The sequence below is a fragment of the Micromys minutus genome, assembly GCF_963924665.1.
Source record: "Micromys minutus genome assembly, chromosome: 3".
NCBI lineage: Eukaryota > Metazoa > Chordata > Mammalia > Rodentia > Muridae > Micromys > Micromys minutus.
In genome coordinates, this window is record NC_137972.1 from 89,430,193 (window position 1) to 89,443,203 (window position 13,011).

The 13,011-nt window shown below is 47.9% G+C and overlaps 1 pseudogene across 1 annotated transcript; it reads left to right on the forward strand.

The window, feature by feature from the left end:
* The first annotated feature begins 11,010 nt into the window (after positions 1–11,010).
* Positions 11,011–11,349, forward strand: LOC308419066 (large ribosomal subunit protein eL31-like; annotated as a pseudogene). The gene has a single exon. The product of its transcript is annotated as a large ribosomal subunit protein eL31-like (transcript).
* The last annotated feature ends 1,662 nt before the right edge of the window (positions 11,350–13,011 follow it).

Consider the following 13,011-nt stretch of genomic DNA (forward strand, 5'->3'; position numbering starts at 1 on the left):
TTTGAACTCATGATGATCTTTCTGTCTTTGCCTCCCAAGTCAAGGCCTTTTAAATATAAGACAACTTACTTGATCCCTCTATGAACCGACAGAGACAGAAAGACAAGGACTAACTTATCAGTGTCAAAGAAACTGAGACTCACGGGAGCCAAGGATGTGTCTGAGACCATACAACCGGTCATCAGCAGAGATGGCAGGAACCAAGTTCTTCTTCTCTTGGCTAGGGTATTCTCTGTGACGTGGACTACAGAGGAAGGGGAAATCCCAGAAACACACAGAAGTGATGGGTGGGGTTAAAGATTTGGAATCAGAGAGAGAGAGCGACTTCTCCTTATCATTCTCCTAGGAGTTAACTCTAACACAATAGAATCCTGCTTTGCTCCTTTATAAAGTGGGCTGAAAGCTGGGGTCCACACAGAAATTGTGAAGTAAGAGCCTAACCACTAAAGAGATGGTACCAGGAGGTGATTAGGGGTGGTCAGGTTATGAGGCTGGAACCCTTACAAATAGCTTCCACACTACCGTAACATGACAACTGAGCGTCTACCATGCAAGGACACAATGGGACATAAATAATATGCAACCCGGAAGAGGTTCCTCACCAGAGCCCTGCCACGCACCTTAATCTCGGACTGCCAGATTCCAGCTGCAGAAATAAGTGTTGCTTAAGGCTTCCAGATATGATAAATCGAAAACTGGAAACATGATTTTTACTCTCCTGTGTAATTGTCAGCTTCCAGGCCTGCTGCCTCAGTCTGCTAACCCAGCCTCTCTTTTTGCTCTGCTTGGCCTCATACTAACTCTGGCAATCTTTTCTAATCTTCTGGCTCCTTCTCATCCTCTGGCTCATTCTGTCTTCACTGTGTCTAGCTTCTTCTCTCTACAATCTGTCTCTGTAAACTCTCCCAGTAAAAGTGCCTCTTTCTCTCTCTGGACTGCTCTCTGGAGTAGCTTCCCTTTCTTCTCTCTCCTTAGAAGCGTTGGGTGCATCCTATCTCTGAGTCATTCTGCCAGATCTTTCTCTGATTCATCACTCTGTCTGCCCCTTAAGTAGAAGTCACTTTCAAACATGGGGGCTTCTGTCTACAAACTAATTCTACCTTCATTGTTTTGGATTAAAGGTATGTGCTAAGGCCCGAGCCATACCACAGAAGAAACAGATTTTATTTGTTTTGTTTTGTTTTTTTTTAACAGTAAATAATACATTCTTGGGGTTTACAATGTAATCAAATATTTTGCAACAGAAAACTTTTTTAAAAGTTCATTTTTACTATTTAAAATTTTGTGTGTGTGTGTGTGTGTGTGTGTGTGTGTGTGTGTGTGTGTTGGCAGGGGTTGCATGTGTGTGCAAGTCCTGGAGGAGGCCAGAGGGACCAAATTCCCTTGGAGTTTGAGTTACAGGTAGTTGTGAACTGCCAAAGGTAGGTGCTGGGAACTGAACTCAGGTCCTCTGGAAGGATAGTGATTGCTCTTACTCAGCAAACCATTGCTCTAGGCCCTAAACCCTACTGTTACTGTTTAAGTTTGCATGTGCAGCTGTGCTGCCGGGTGCCTGTGGAGATCAGAGGACAGCTGTGTGGAGCTGGTTCTGTCCTTCCACCTTGATAACGGCTCCACTGGTCAAACTTAAATCATTCTTTAGGCATTTCATGTCCAGTGCTTTGACACGATGGGCCACCATCTCAGCAGGCCAGGTATGATGTTTGTTTGCTATAGCAATCCAAACCAAGACGATGCTCCTTCCACGTCGCCTAACAAGCTCGTTCATGAGTATAGCAAATAAGAAAACGTCATTGAAAAACAGTTACTGTCACCAGCTTGTCAGCTCTATTCCAGGAAGCAGGGGTCTGGCTTTTCAAACTGTGTACTCCCTTCCTCTGGGGGCAGGGGAAGGGCTGTGTGACGTGACCACTTCAGAAATAGCCTGAAGTTCACTCTTCCCTGCTTCCCTTGGGATCAAGGCGGAGGGTTTTCTTTTGCATAGACAAACAAGGAAGTCAAAGCAATTTCATAAAACCCAGAAGCCTGATTCTGCGTCACCCTTCTGTGTGGATGGGATATGGTTAAAGACTGAGCTCGGCTGGAGCTCTTCGGGATCAGGGACTTGCAGCAGCTGTGCGAGAGGCTTGGATGTCATGTGCTGTCTGTCTAACTGGATGCAAAAAACCATGGCTCTGGCTGGTTGTCCTGAGGAGCAAAGAGGACAGAGAGGAGAGAAGCCCGGCCCACCGTGTGGGAGCACCAAGGGCTCTCCCTGGACAAGCCCAGAGAAAGGCATCTCAGTCTTCATGGGGACAGTTAGCCATTCTAACCCAGACCATTCTGGCCATTGCAAAGCCAAGTTCAGAATCCCGTGCCTTTTCTCAGGTGATCATCAGATAGGCTTTCTGGATGAGTTTTCCTGTATCTAGAAATATGGAGTAAAGAGGTCCGTCTGGGAGAGGAAACAACTCAGTTTATCAGTCCTGTGACACCCCCATACTGCTCCAGACAGGCACAGGTCTAGTTTAACCCCAACCATCACAGTGGTAACTGTGAGCCTAGAGTTTTCACTTAGGATAGTCCAGCCCACTGTTTTGCCTGTGTCTGGTCTCCTCAGCTGTGTCTGTGGTGGGGAAGGTGTTTTTATATTTAGAACTCAGTAATACCAGCAAAAGGAGATTCATTGAGAAACACAGATTGTGGTATGTCTCCTCCTCTGATGACTGGCAGCTAAGAGCATCTTCAGGAGGAAGAAAATTAACTCAGATGTGATCTTGGAGAGGCGAGAAGGAAGAAAGACAGGGGGAAGGTCATGAATTTGAAAGAGACCAAAGCAGAGTATGAGAGAGTTTAGAGGGAGGAAAAAAGAAGGGACAAATAATGTAATTATAATATCCAAAATAAAAGAAAGACACGCACATACACACATATACACACATACATATACGCAAACGTACACACACATACACACATGGGCAGCTCAGAGGTGATGGAGCATTTGCCTACCATGTTTGAGGCACTGGGTTTAATGCCCAGTAACATGAGGTGCACACACACACACACACACACACACACACACACACACACACACACACGTGTACACACACTCCCCAAATAAATACATAAGTAAATCAAAGAAAGAAAAAAATAATAAAAAAGGAAAGTCAGTTATGAGTTAGTCCAAAGCACATGACTACATACAACAACAACAACAAAAAGAAGCCTTGTAGGGTCTGAAACACTTAGATGTTTGCTATATCTGAAACGCACTGCAAACATTGGCAGATGCTATGCATTGGGATTAAACAGCCCACAGTCCTTACATTGCCCAGGAATGGCGGGAGCACTGCATCTGCTGACAAAAGCAACCTGTGGGAGGCTGGGCTTTAGTTCACAGTTCAAGGAGACCGGCGGGAAGGCACAGGGGCAGCGGAGTGAGGGCACATCGCCTTCTGAATACTAGCGTTTAGCTTGCTTTCTCCCCTTTTCCATTTCATTCGGTCTTCTCTCTCAGTAGTGCTCTGGAAACTCTCACAGGTGTCCTAGTGAGAGGCCCTTTTTCTCCTGGTTGGGTGTTTGGGTCCCGAGGAAGAAGGTGTGAGGAGGTAACCCTCTGCTCCCATGGAGTTCACCGAGCCACACCCACAAAACCTACAGAGATCAAAGCGGGCAGAACTTGAAATAGCAAGTTTAGACTTTTTCCAGAAAGTTTTCCCTCAGGAAATAAGCATCGGCCAGTCAAGTACTTTTTTTTTTTTCTGGGGAACTGGACATTTTTGTTTTAGGATGAGAGGTTTGGGGACTCAGTATTATACTAGTGGTGGAAGTCCAACCAAAGAAAGGAGAATTAAGATAGGCTAAAGAGGTGGTCTCTCGGAGACACGAGGGGCAAGATATAATGGTGTCTCTGTGGATTTCATCCATGAGGAATGCCTGCCCTGGTAGGTCTCTGGTAAATCTAGGGGTGGCCCACCACTGTCCAGCTTTGTGGGTTGTGGCTTTGAAGCCATCTCTCTAGGACTTGGGCCCCTCCCTCTGAGCTGAGAGAATGGGTCTTAGCCTCAGGAAGGACTGAAAGCCAGCTTTTAAAAGCACTTTCTTTGGTAGGTTAAAAATTAGTGGTTTTGTTTGTTTGTTCTGTTTTTGTTTTCTAAGTGTAAAGACTTCAACTCTGGTAGGAAATCGGTGTGGTATTTTTCTTTAAGTGATTTGATCCTTGTGAGCTGAACTTTGGAAACCCCACAATATCTGAGCGAGCGCTGTTCTGCAGGGTTTGGCTCTCCTGAGGGACTTGCAGGGAATAGTATACCCAGCCCTCCCCCTGGAGGAACCCTGGGCAGGAAGGGCTTTTTGTCGCCTGAGTCTGTCTCTACCATTGACTGGATGCATGGTTTGCAGGGCTCGGTGAGAAATGAAAACATAAACCTGCGGTTCAAAAATGAAGGATTTCAAGGTGGCGACACACACTTTAAAAGTTAGGTGTCCTGCTGAGCGAAGGGCTCCACATTTCTACTCAAATCTGGCAGTGATGGCCTGGCCTCTTGTGGGCCATTTTCAGCTGACTGACTAAGCTTAAGTTTTAGGGGTCCCTCTCCTATGTGTAGACTCAGAGCCCGGATGACAGGGCAGGACTCAAGGTGTCTTCCATCTTCGGCGTTCACACACCACAGCTGGCAACAATTTCCTGGCCTGGCTCTCTGCTCCAATTCCCACCTCCCCCACACCCTCCCATTTCCTAGACCATGCTCCTTGGTCATGAAATCTTTCTGGTTTAATCTGGGCTTGCTTGTAACCTGAGGGTCTGGGGAACGCGGTGCAGCTGTGTGGAGTGCTGGGCCACTTGGCGCTCCTTGAGCTGTTTACAGGCCTCCTCCTCACAGGGGCTGCTGTAAATAGAAAAGTACAAACACATACTGGGTTTGCAGCCGGTTGAAACTGTCTGCCGCTTTCCCTGGATCTTAACACATAGCCGTTTGTGTTTCTGTAGCATAGATTTCCCTGCCTGCTACTTTGCTCACCAAGGCCTGGCTGTCCAGAGCATCAGGAGGCACTGTGTTGAGACTTCCAGAACATAGTCCCAGGGTCAGCCTGACCTGGTCTGCCCAGACCGAAGCTGTGTTGGGCAAAAGAGCGTCGACGAGCGCTTGTGGCTTTAAGTCCTTGAGGCATGATGCTGTGACGGAGCAGTGTCGTCCATGCAGAATACATACTGGGCTTCAGAAATTTTAGTACAATAAATAAAAAAGATAGGTCGTCCTTCCTGCTTTCCCTTTCTTCCTTTGTCACATGTTTAAAATGATAACATTTCCACATAGAATGGCTCAAATAGAAGATATTAGGGTAATTTTTTTTTTTTTGAGACTGTTTCTCTGTGTAGCCCTGGCTACACTCTATAGACCAGGGTGGTCTCAAACTCACAGAACTCCACTTACCTGTGCCTTCCAAGTGTTGGGCTGAATTAATTTATCATATTTATTTTTTCATTTTTCTCTTTCCATTTTAAATGAAGTTACTAGAAAATGTAAAGTTATATATATGTACACACGGTATGTAGGTATGCATATGTATATACACATATATGTGGTGGTTTGAATGCTTGGCTATAGGAAGGAGCACTATTAGGAGGTGTGGCCTTGTTGGAGGAAGTGCGTCACTGTGGAGGTGGGCCCAAAGGTCTCCTATGCTCAGGCTCCGCCCAGCGTGGAAGATAGTCTTCTAGAGGTAGCACTACAGATCTCTCTTTGTACTTCCCTGTCCAGGCCTCTGTAGGACATGCACATACATGTAAGTACACATATACACATACCACACACACTCCTGAGAATCTTGGTAGGTAAGCCAGGCCAGTGAAGTCATGTGATCCTTCCTCAGTCTTTAGGGAGTCTCCACAGAATGCCACAGAGCCCCCCACCCCCCACTAGGAGGCTTCGTTTGCCACTGGGAGACAATCTGCTGCCTCTGTTTTGCCGAACACATTTTCTGAACATCTCTGCTTCTAAGCAATGTGACGCAGTGATGTCGGAACGCGGGCGCCACTCTTGGATTTCTGGGTCTTCTTATCTGTAAAATGGGATCATAATAGCAGGTACAGAGGCAGGTTGGTGGTCCAGGGTCTATACCACAAGCTTGCTCCTTGTCAAATGTACCAGGCACAGACAGGCTGTAGCATGGAGCCACTGAATCTCTGTGAGCCTGGTATAGGCAGGCCTCATCTGGCCTGTGGACTATCAGAGCTCAGTGCCCTTTGAGAAAGGAAGGGGTGATCCTGGGGTCCCCGAAGCAGAGTGGAGAGGCCCTAGAATAATGCTGCTAACAGTTGGGGTCTGGACAGGCTTCATGCAAGAGCCAGCTAGACAGGTCAGCATGGCCATCCTGGGTGGAATTAGGATGGGAACAGGAAAATGGGTCCTGTGTTTCAGGCTTAGCGTTTCCCCCTACTGGGGCCACCATGACACATGACTGGGCTGTGCCCACTCTAACTGACTCTATTGTATAGAATAATGGTCTACAGACTATTCCTAGACCCAAGAAACTCCACTTTGCAGACAGCTTTTGTCTCCAGTCTGAGGATGGAAGAGGTGAACACGTGACAGCACCATCTATTGGGCCAACCAACCACCTGATAAAGGGTGATAAACGACTTATTCTTGGGGGCCACCTGAGAATAAATCGAGACTTACAAGAGCAAATGGTATATTCAAATTGTGTCAAGAAAACCAGACCGGTAAAGGTGCAGCTCTCTTAAAGGACCCCAAAAGAGAGGGACACTTAACTCTGCAATAGCCATGACCCCATCAGCTGGCTACCCGGCCACCCAGGGGTGTGTCAGCTCACGCAGAGGGTGTGTCAAGGGCCCAGAAGACAGAACTCCCTGCTCTTCCAGGGGCCTCAGCTCACTTTGGTTCCCACTGTTGATGCAGATTACTTGGCATGCCATCTGCCTATCTTTCTGTTTGTCTCTCTGGGCTTCTGTCTGTCCATATATCCAGATCTGGTTCTGCCCTTTGCTCTTCCAGCCTCCACAGTCCTGTACTGCCTTTGCCTTTTTTCTGGATCTCCGCTCAAACCTGTGACCTGTCAGCAGCAGGGCCTGCAGCGGTCACTCAGCAGAACCCCCATGTTGGTCCACTTTCTTCCCCTACAGAGACGTTTTTGGATATGTTTCCATGCCTCTCTGGTCTCTTTTGAAATCTCTTGAACACTTCTGTTTTTTAAAAAAACTGTGTGTGTGTGTGTGTGTGTGTGTGTGTGTGTGTATGCGTGTGAGATGAATGATCTGAGAGTTAATATTAGCAGTTAGAATTATAGTAGGAAGAACTGGTATTTGCCTTGGCCCGAGCTATCAAGGTAAGTGAGGCTGCTTGCTGCAGCCCTGCCAGGGAAACAGCTGTACCTTGCAGATTTCCTGTCCTCCAACACATGCTGACATTGAGAAAGGACACCAACACATTCCTCTGTGTTTCTGACATAGAACGCTGACAGCAGACAGCATCTGAGCTGAGAGAGAGGGAACCTCACTACAGTCCAAATCCCACGTTGGAAGTGGGCCAGAAGATACTAGAAGTGTCAGAACGTTTTTTTTTTTTTTTTTTTTTTTTTTTTGCTTGCGGTCTTGCCCCCATCAAGTAATCGCCTTGTGTAATGTTTGCTGGTGAAACAAATAGATCCTCAAATTTCCCTGGCTGAACACCACAGAGGCCGGTTCTCTGGAGTGGGCTCCTGGCTGGGAAGAGGCTATCCGTGCGCTGTCTCGGGAGCCCAGACTCTTGAACTTAATGGCTCTGGTCTCCTTATGGGCTCAGAGCCTCTGCATCCAGTGGGCAGACAGGAGAGGGACATAGGAGGTGGTGCGAGCTCATCTCCTTCCCCAGCCTAGATGTTAGCATCTGTGGCTTAGATTATCTTCTGTGGTGAGAACCAGGCTCATGTCCATCTGTCTCTATGCTTCCGGCTGCTTCTTTCTGTTGGTAGAGCTGAGCCCACAGCCTGGGATGCTCCCTCCCCAGGAGCCCTCCTACCTCACCTTGTTTGTTTCCTTTCTCTGTGCAGCCCTGATGTCCTGGAACATGTCCTGTAGACCAGGCTGCTCTCAGACGCACAGAGATCCGCCTGCCTCTGCCTCCCGAGTGCTGGCATTAAAGGCGTGTACCACCACAACCAGCCATTCTCGGTTCCTTTTTAAGCTGGTTGGTCGGTTATTGGTCCAGACCAGGCTCTAAGAGGAAAAATGCTCTGGAGGGATGATGGCACGGTTATACACTCTCAACGTGAGTGTACACAGCATGCTTCTAGAACTTTAGGCATCCTGAGTGCCTCCCAAGTCTCATCTAGAATCTACCTAGGCACCTGCCCCAGAGATGTAGCACAGGGAGAAGGGCAGACCTGTGACCAGGGCTGTGGAGCTGTGGGCAGCTGAAGCAGACTCAGCAAAGGCTGCAGACAGCTCTGAGCCACACCTAAGCACTACTTCAGGTTTCTCTCTTCTGTTACCTGGGCCCAGCCACTGTGCTGGTCCCCATCAGTCAGGACTGAATCAAAGGAAGATGAGTGGGTGGGGCTCAGGCACGTCATGACAAGCTCTCTCTCACCCAGACCCTGCACCTTTAACCAGGACTTCTTACACACCTGCTGCCAAAAGGAGACAAGGAAGGGTAACCAGGCCGCCAGACCTCAGGTGCTTTTGAGTCTGTGACAGGGTGCCAGGTCTCCGCCTCTGCCAGAGGAGAAGAAAGGATGATGAATGCCAGAGGGGCCATCATGGGTGAGTCACTCCTCTGGGGCAATCAAAGGAGGCATCCTGGAACTTAGAACTTGCAGGAAGGGGTGGGGACTACGGGGAAGGGTGGGAAGAGCGGGAAGATGTGCTGGGCTTCCCACTTGTTTGATTGTGAGTGGCGCTTTATAGTTGTAAAGTCATGGAGGCAAATGACGCAGAGAAAAGCAACGGTCACCTCTGTTTTTCAAAGAGAAGAAACACAGGCCCAGAGAGGCTGAGCTCCTTGCTCAAGGTTGCACAGGAATTAGTAAGAACACAAATATCTTGCCTACAGTCTTTGTGTTTTTGTGTAAGCTTGACAAATTTATCTTTCCTTCAAGGGTTGATCAGGGCAGGTCCCCAGGTGTGGGGCAAGACACACACACACACACACACACACACACACACACACACACACTGTGTACAGCACAGACTATCCTTGGAGGGCATCTTGAGTCTAGGAGCTCAGCCTCCTTTTAAGAACCAGTGTTTTCTGTTTTCTTTCTCCCACTGGCTAGGAGCAGAATGGGATTCTCCTGAGAAGCCCAGTGAAGGCCGGGTCAGTCCAGTCAGCTCCGGCTGCTCTGCAGCTCATAGCTCTATTATTCTGGAGGCTGCCGCTGTGGCCATTATCCCTAACTCGTTACTCCCGTCACCCCAGATCTTAAACCCAGGGTCTTGACTCCCAGATGGTATTTTTGGAATATCCTTTATGAATTAGTCAATGTCTTAGAATTGGTACTACCCTGGAACAGAGACACTAAGGCTGAGAGAGGGGCAGGTCTCTGGCTCTTAGTGCTTCAAAGAAGCAGAGCAAGACCCTAGCCAGCCTAAGACCCAGGGTCAGGAACTTCACCCCCACATCCTTTCCACTGTTCTCATTCATCCTGGGTGGAGGCTTCGGTCAGACAACAGCCCAGTCTGCTAGACAGAACCATGTGGAGTTGTCTGGTTCATGGTTGTTTGTTTCTTAGAACATATCGTAATGCAGGGAGATACCACTAGGCCTGGTGACCTGAGTTCAATCCCTGGGGCCCATATGGTGGAAGGAAAGAACCAATTCCTGAAAATTGTCCTCTGGCCTACTCATGTGCTTATGTGTGTAGAATAAATGGAATGAAAAAAAAAAGATATATCTTAGCTGTTTCTTTTTTAAGATTTATTTTCATTTTTAATTATATATAAAGGTGTGTGTGTGTGTGTGTGTGTGTGTGTGTGTGTGTGTGTGTGCGTGTGCACATGCAAGAATATGTATGAGGGCAGGTGCCTGCAGAGTCCAGTAGAGATCCTTGGGATAGCTAGAATTGCATGTGGTGTGGGCTACCATATGTGGATGCTGAAAACTGAACTTGGGTCTCTATACAAGCAGTAAGCCTGCGCTTAACAACTAAACCATCTCTCTAGCCCCATCTCAGTCTGTTTTATGTTTCCGTGACAAAATACCCGAGGTGAGATAATTATAAACTAAAGAGGTTTATTTAGTGTACAGTCGGGGAAGCTCAGACTCAGTGATCAAATAGCCTGCTCTGTGTGACTTCTGGGTGAGAGTGTTCTTTGACAATATGGTGGATGACATCACCTGGTGGGAGCACATATGTAACTAGATTTTTTTTCCCCACAAGGAGCTAGCCCACTCTCCTGAGGTAGGCATTCCTTCTGAGGGTGCTTCTCATGACCCAATTACTTCTTTCTTGAAAGTTCAGAAGGAATGCCTACCTCAAGTCTGTAGTATTAGTGAGATCAGTCATACCCCAGATAAGGATGAAGAGCTACAATGAGAGGAGTGACTGGAAAGATAAGGAGCCTGCAGAGCTTCGGTAAGTGTGAAGGGGGAAGATGGCTCCCCGCGCTGGCTGCCAGCCTGCATACAGAGAGTACCCGCTCTCTGCTCCTGCCACTTCCTCCCCTCAGCAGAGGGACTGCCCCCTGAGGCTTGCTGGAGATCTGCTTCTGTGTCTTGGGGTTGCTCTTAAGAGTGGAGGGTGTGGATTGGAGAGACGGCTGAGCAGTTCAGAGTGCTTGCTTCTTTCCCATAAGATTCAAGTTTGGATCCTCGAGCACACACCAGACAGCTCACAACCACCTGCAACCCTGTAAAACTTGGAATCTGATGCTCTCTTCTGGCTTCCATGGGCACCTGCTCACACGTGGTAGCTACACGGGCAAATAAATAACTTTCTATCTTAAGAAAAGAGGCGTGGAAGTTGTACGGCTACGCGACTTTCCATCCCACAATCCCTCGCGCCCTTCCTTTCCAGCTTGGGCCCGGCGCAATGGCTCCCGCAAAGAAGGGTAGCGACAAGAAGGTAGTTCTGCCATCCACGAGGTGGTGACCCGAGAATCCACCATCAGCATTCACAAGCGCATCCATGGAGTGGCTTCAAGAAGCGTGCTCTTTGGCACTCAAAGAAATTCGGGAATTTGCCACGAAGGAAATGGGGACTCCAGATGTGCGCATTGACACCAGGCTCTATAAAGCCATCTGGGCCAAGGGAGTAAGGCATGTTCCATATCGTATCCGAGTACGTTTGTCCAGGAAACGTAATGAGGATGAGGATTCACCAAACAAGCTCTACACATTAGTAACTAATGTCTCCGTTACCACATTCTAAAGAGAGAAGAGGAAAGAAAAGAGGTGTGTGTGTGTGTGTGTGTGTGTGTGTGTGTGTGTGTGTGTGTGTGTGTGTGTTGGGGGATGGTGATAACCACCTCTGGTGACCCAGCCTGGGGCTTTGAAGTCCTCCTTCTAAATGGGAGCTCCAGGCACATGCAGCCCAGAGTTATTAGGTACGAGTTTATGTGGGGCTAATTTAACTTGTTAAGATAATTGTGCCAGAGGCTGCAGCTCTGAGGTCCCCACCTTTATAATTACCCTTTTCTGGGTCTCTTTCATCTCTAAGGACTATACCCCTCTGGGAAGTGCTTGCTGGCCTTTCACCCCTCCTTCCAAACATGGGGGCAGGTCCTACCACAAGGGCTTGTGTGTGTGTGTGTGTGTGTGTGTGAAATGTGCAGAAGTGTTATTCTAAGTACAGTCATTAAAAAAGACTGGTTTTTTTTCACTCCAAGTTCCCCTTTGCCACATTTTTCCTCCAGTCAGGTGGTCCAGGAACTGGAGCAGAATTGCACAGAGTATGAAGAACCGGATGACTTTACGCATGTATGGTTCTATGCATAGTTTTGATCACTTCTGACGTGTCAGTTAGAGTTACTCCAGAGGAATGCTCTCCTGGAGAATACCGCCTCCTATGGTGATGTGGTGCAAGCCAGTTCAAGAGGTGTGTGGGGAATGACAGAGAAACCAGATTTGAAATGGGCTGAGCCAGGAGCTGGTCTGAGGAAAGTTCTTTCAGTTGAACAGAACAGTTCCTTTATGAAATTTGATAGAGTTTATCCTCAATTTTGCATAATATTTGCCTAATATCAGGGTAATTTTGTGCATCAGCTTGGATACTTTGGGGTTTGTCATGAAGAAGCTATCAGGAGTGATTAGCCCTTGGTTTAATAAAGGATTGGTCTGCTATGTGCCTGAACAGAGTACAGAGACAGAGGAGAAGGGGATTGCCCTGTCTCTGCGTGGAGACATTCATCTCTCGCCCTGCTGCTCCTGGTAATCAGGTCCTTGGATCCAGACTGAACAGGGGCACCAGACTTTCTGACTTTCCAGGTTGAACCTGGAAGTTCAAGAGACTTCTGAGCCTCTGTAGTTCCAAGAGCCAGATTTCCTCTGTCCCTCCTTCTTCACTGAATAAAATAGAGAAAATGAGCCAAACGCTAGTGTTCATTTGCTCGTCACTTCCCACTTCAACTGAGGTGACTCGTAGGTGGCCCTACCGCCACTGCCACTGTAGTATTGAGGACAAAGTCTCCTTACCTAAGGAAATGATGGCTCCTCCTGAAATAGTTGTGATACTTGTAGATCTGTAACTTCATTCAAGTCCCTAAAAAGCTGGGACACCCACAGCGACGCGCAGAAGAATGACTTGTGTCTAATCTGCCCACACAGAAACCTGAGAAACATGACTATGCAAAGGTGTTAGAGGGGAGAGGGACACAGTGGTCATAAAGTTTCATCAGGCAAAGCGCATCGATAGAGGCTCACCGAGCCTGCCACTTCGCTAGCTGGGAAGGGCTCCAGCCAATTGGCTGGCTGGCTGGCTGATTGGCTGATTGGTTGGTTGGTTGGTTGGTTGGTTGGTTATTGGCTGAAATATGGATCAAAAGATGACCCTCCCTAAGTACACTGAACAGTTTTATGTCAAATTGACACCACT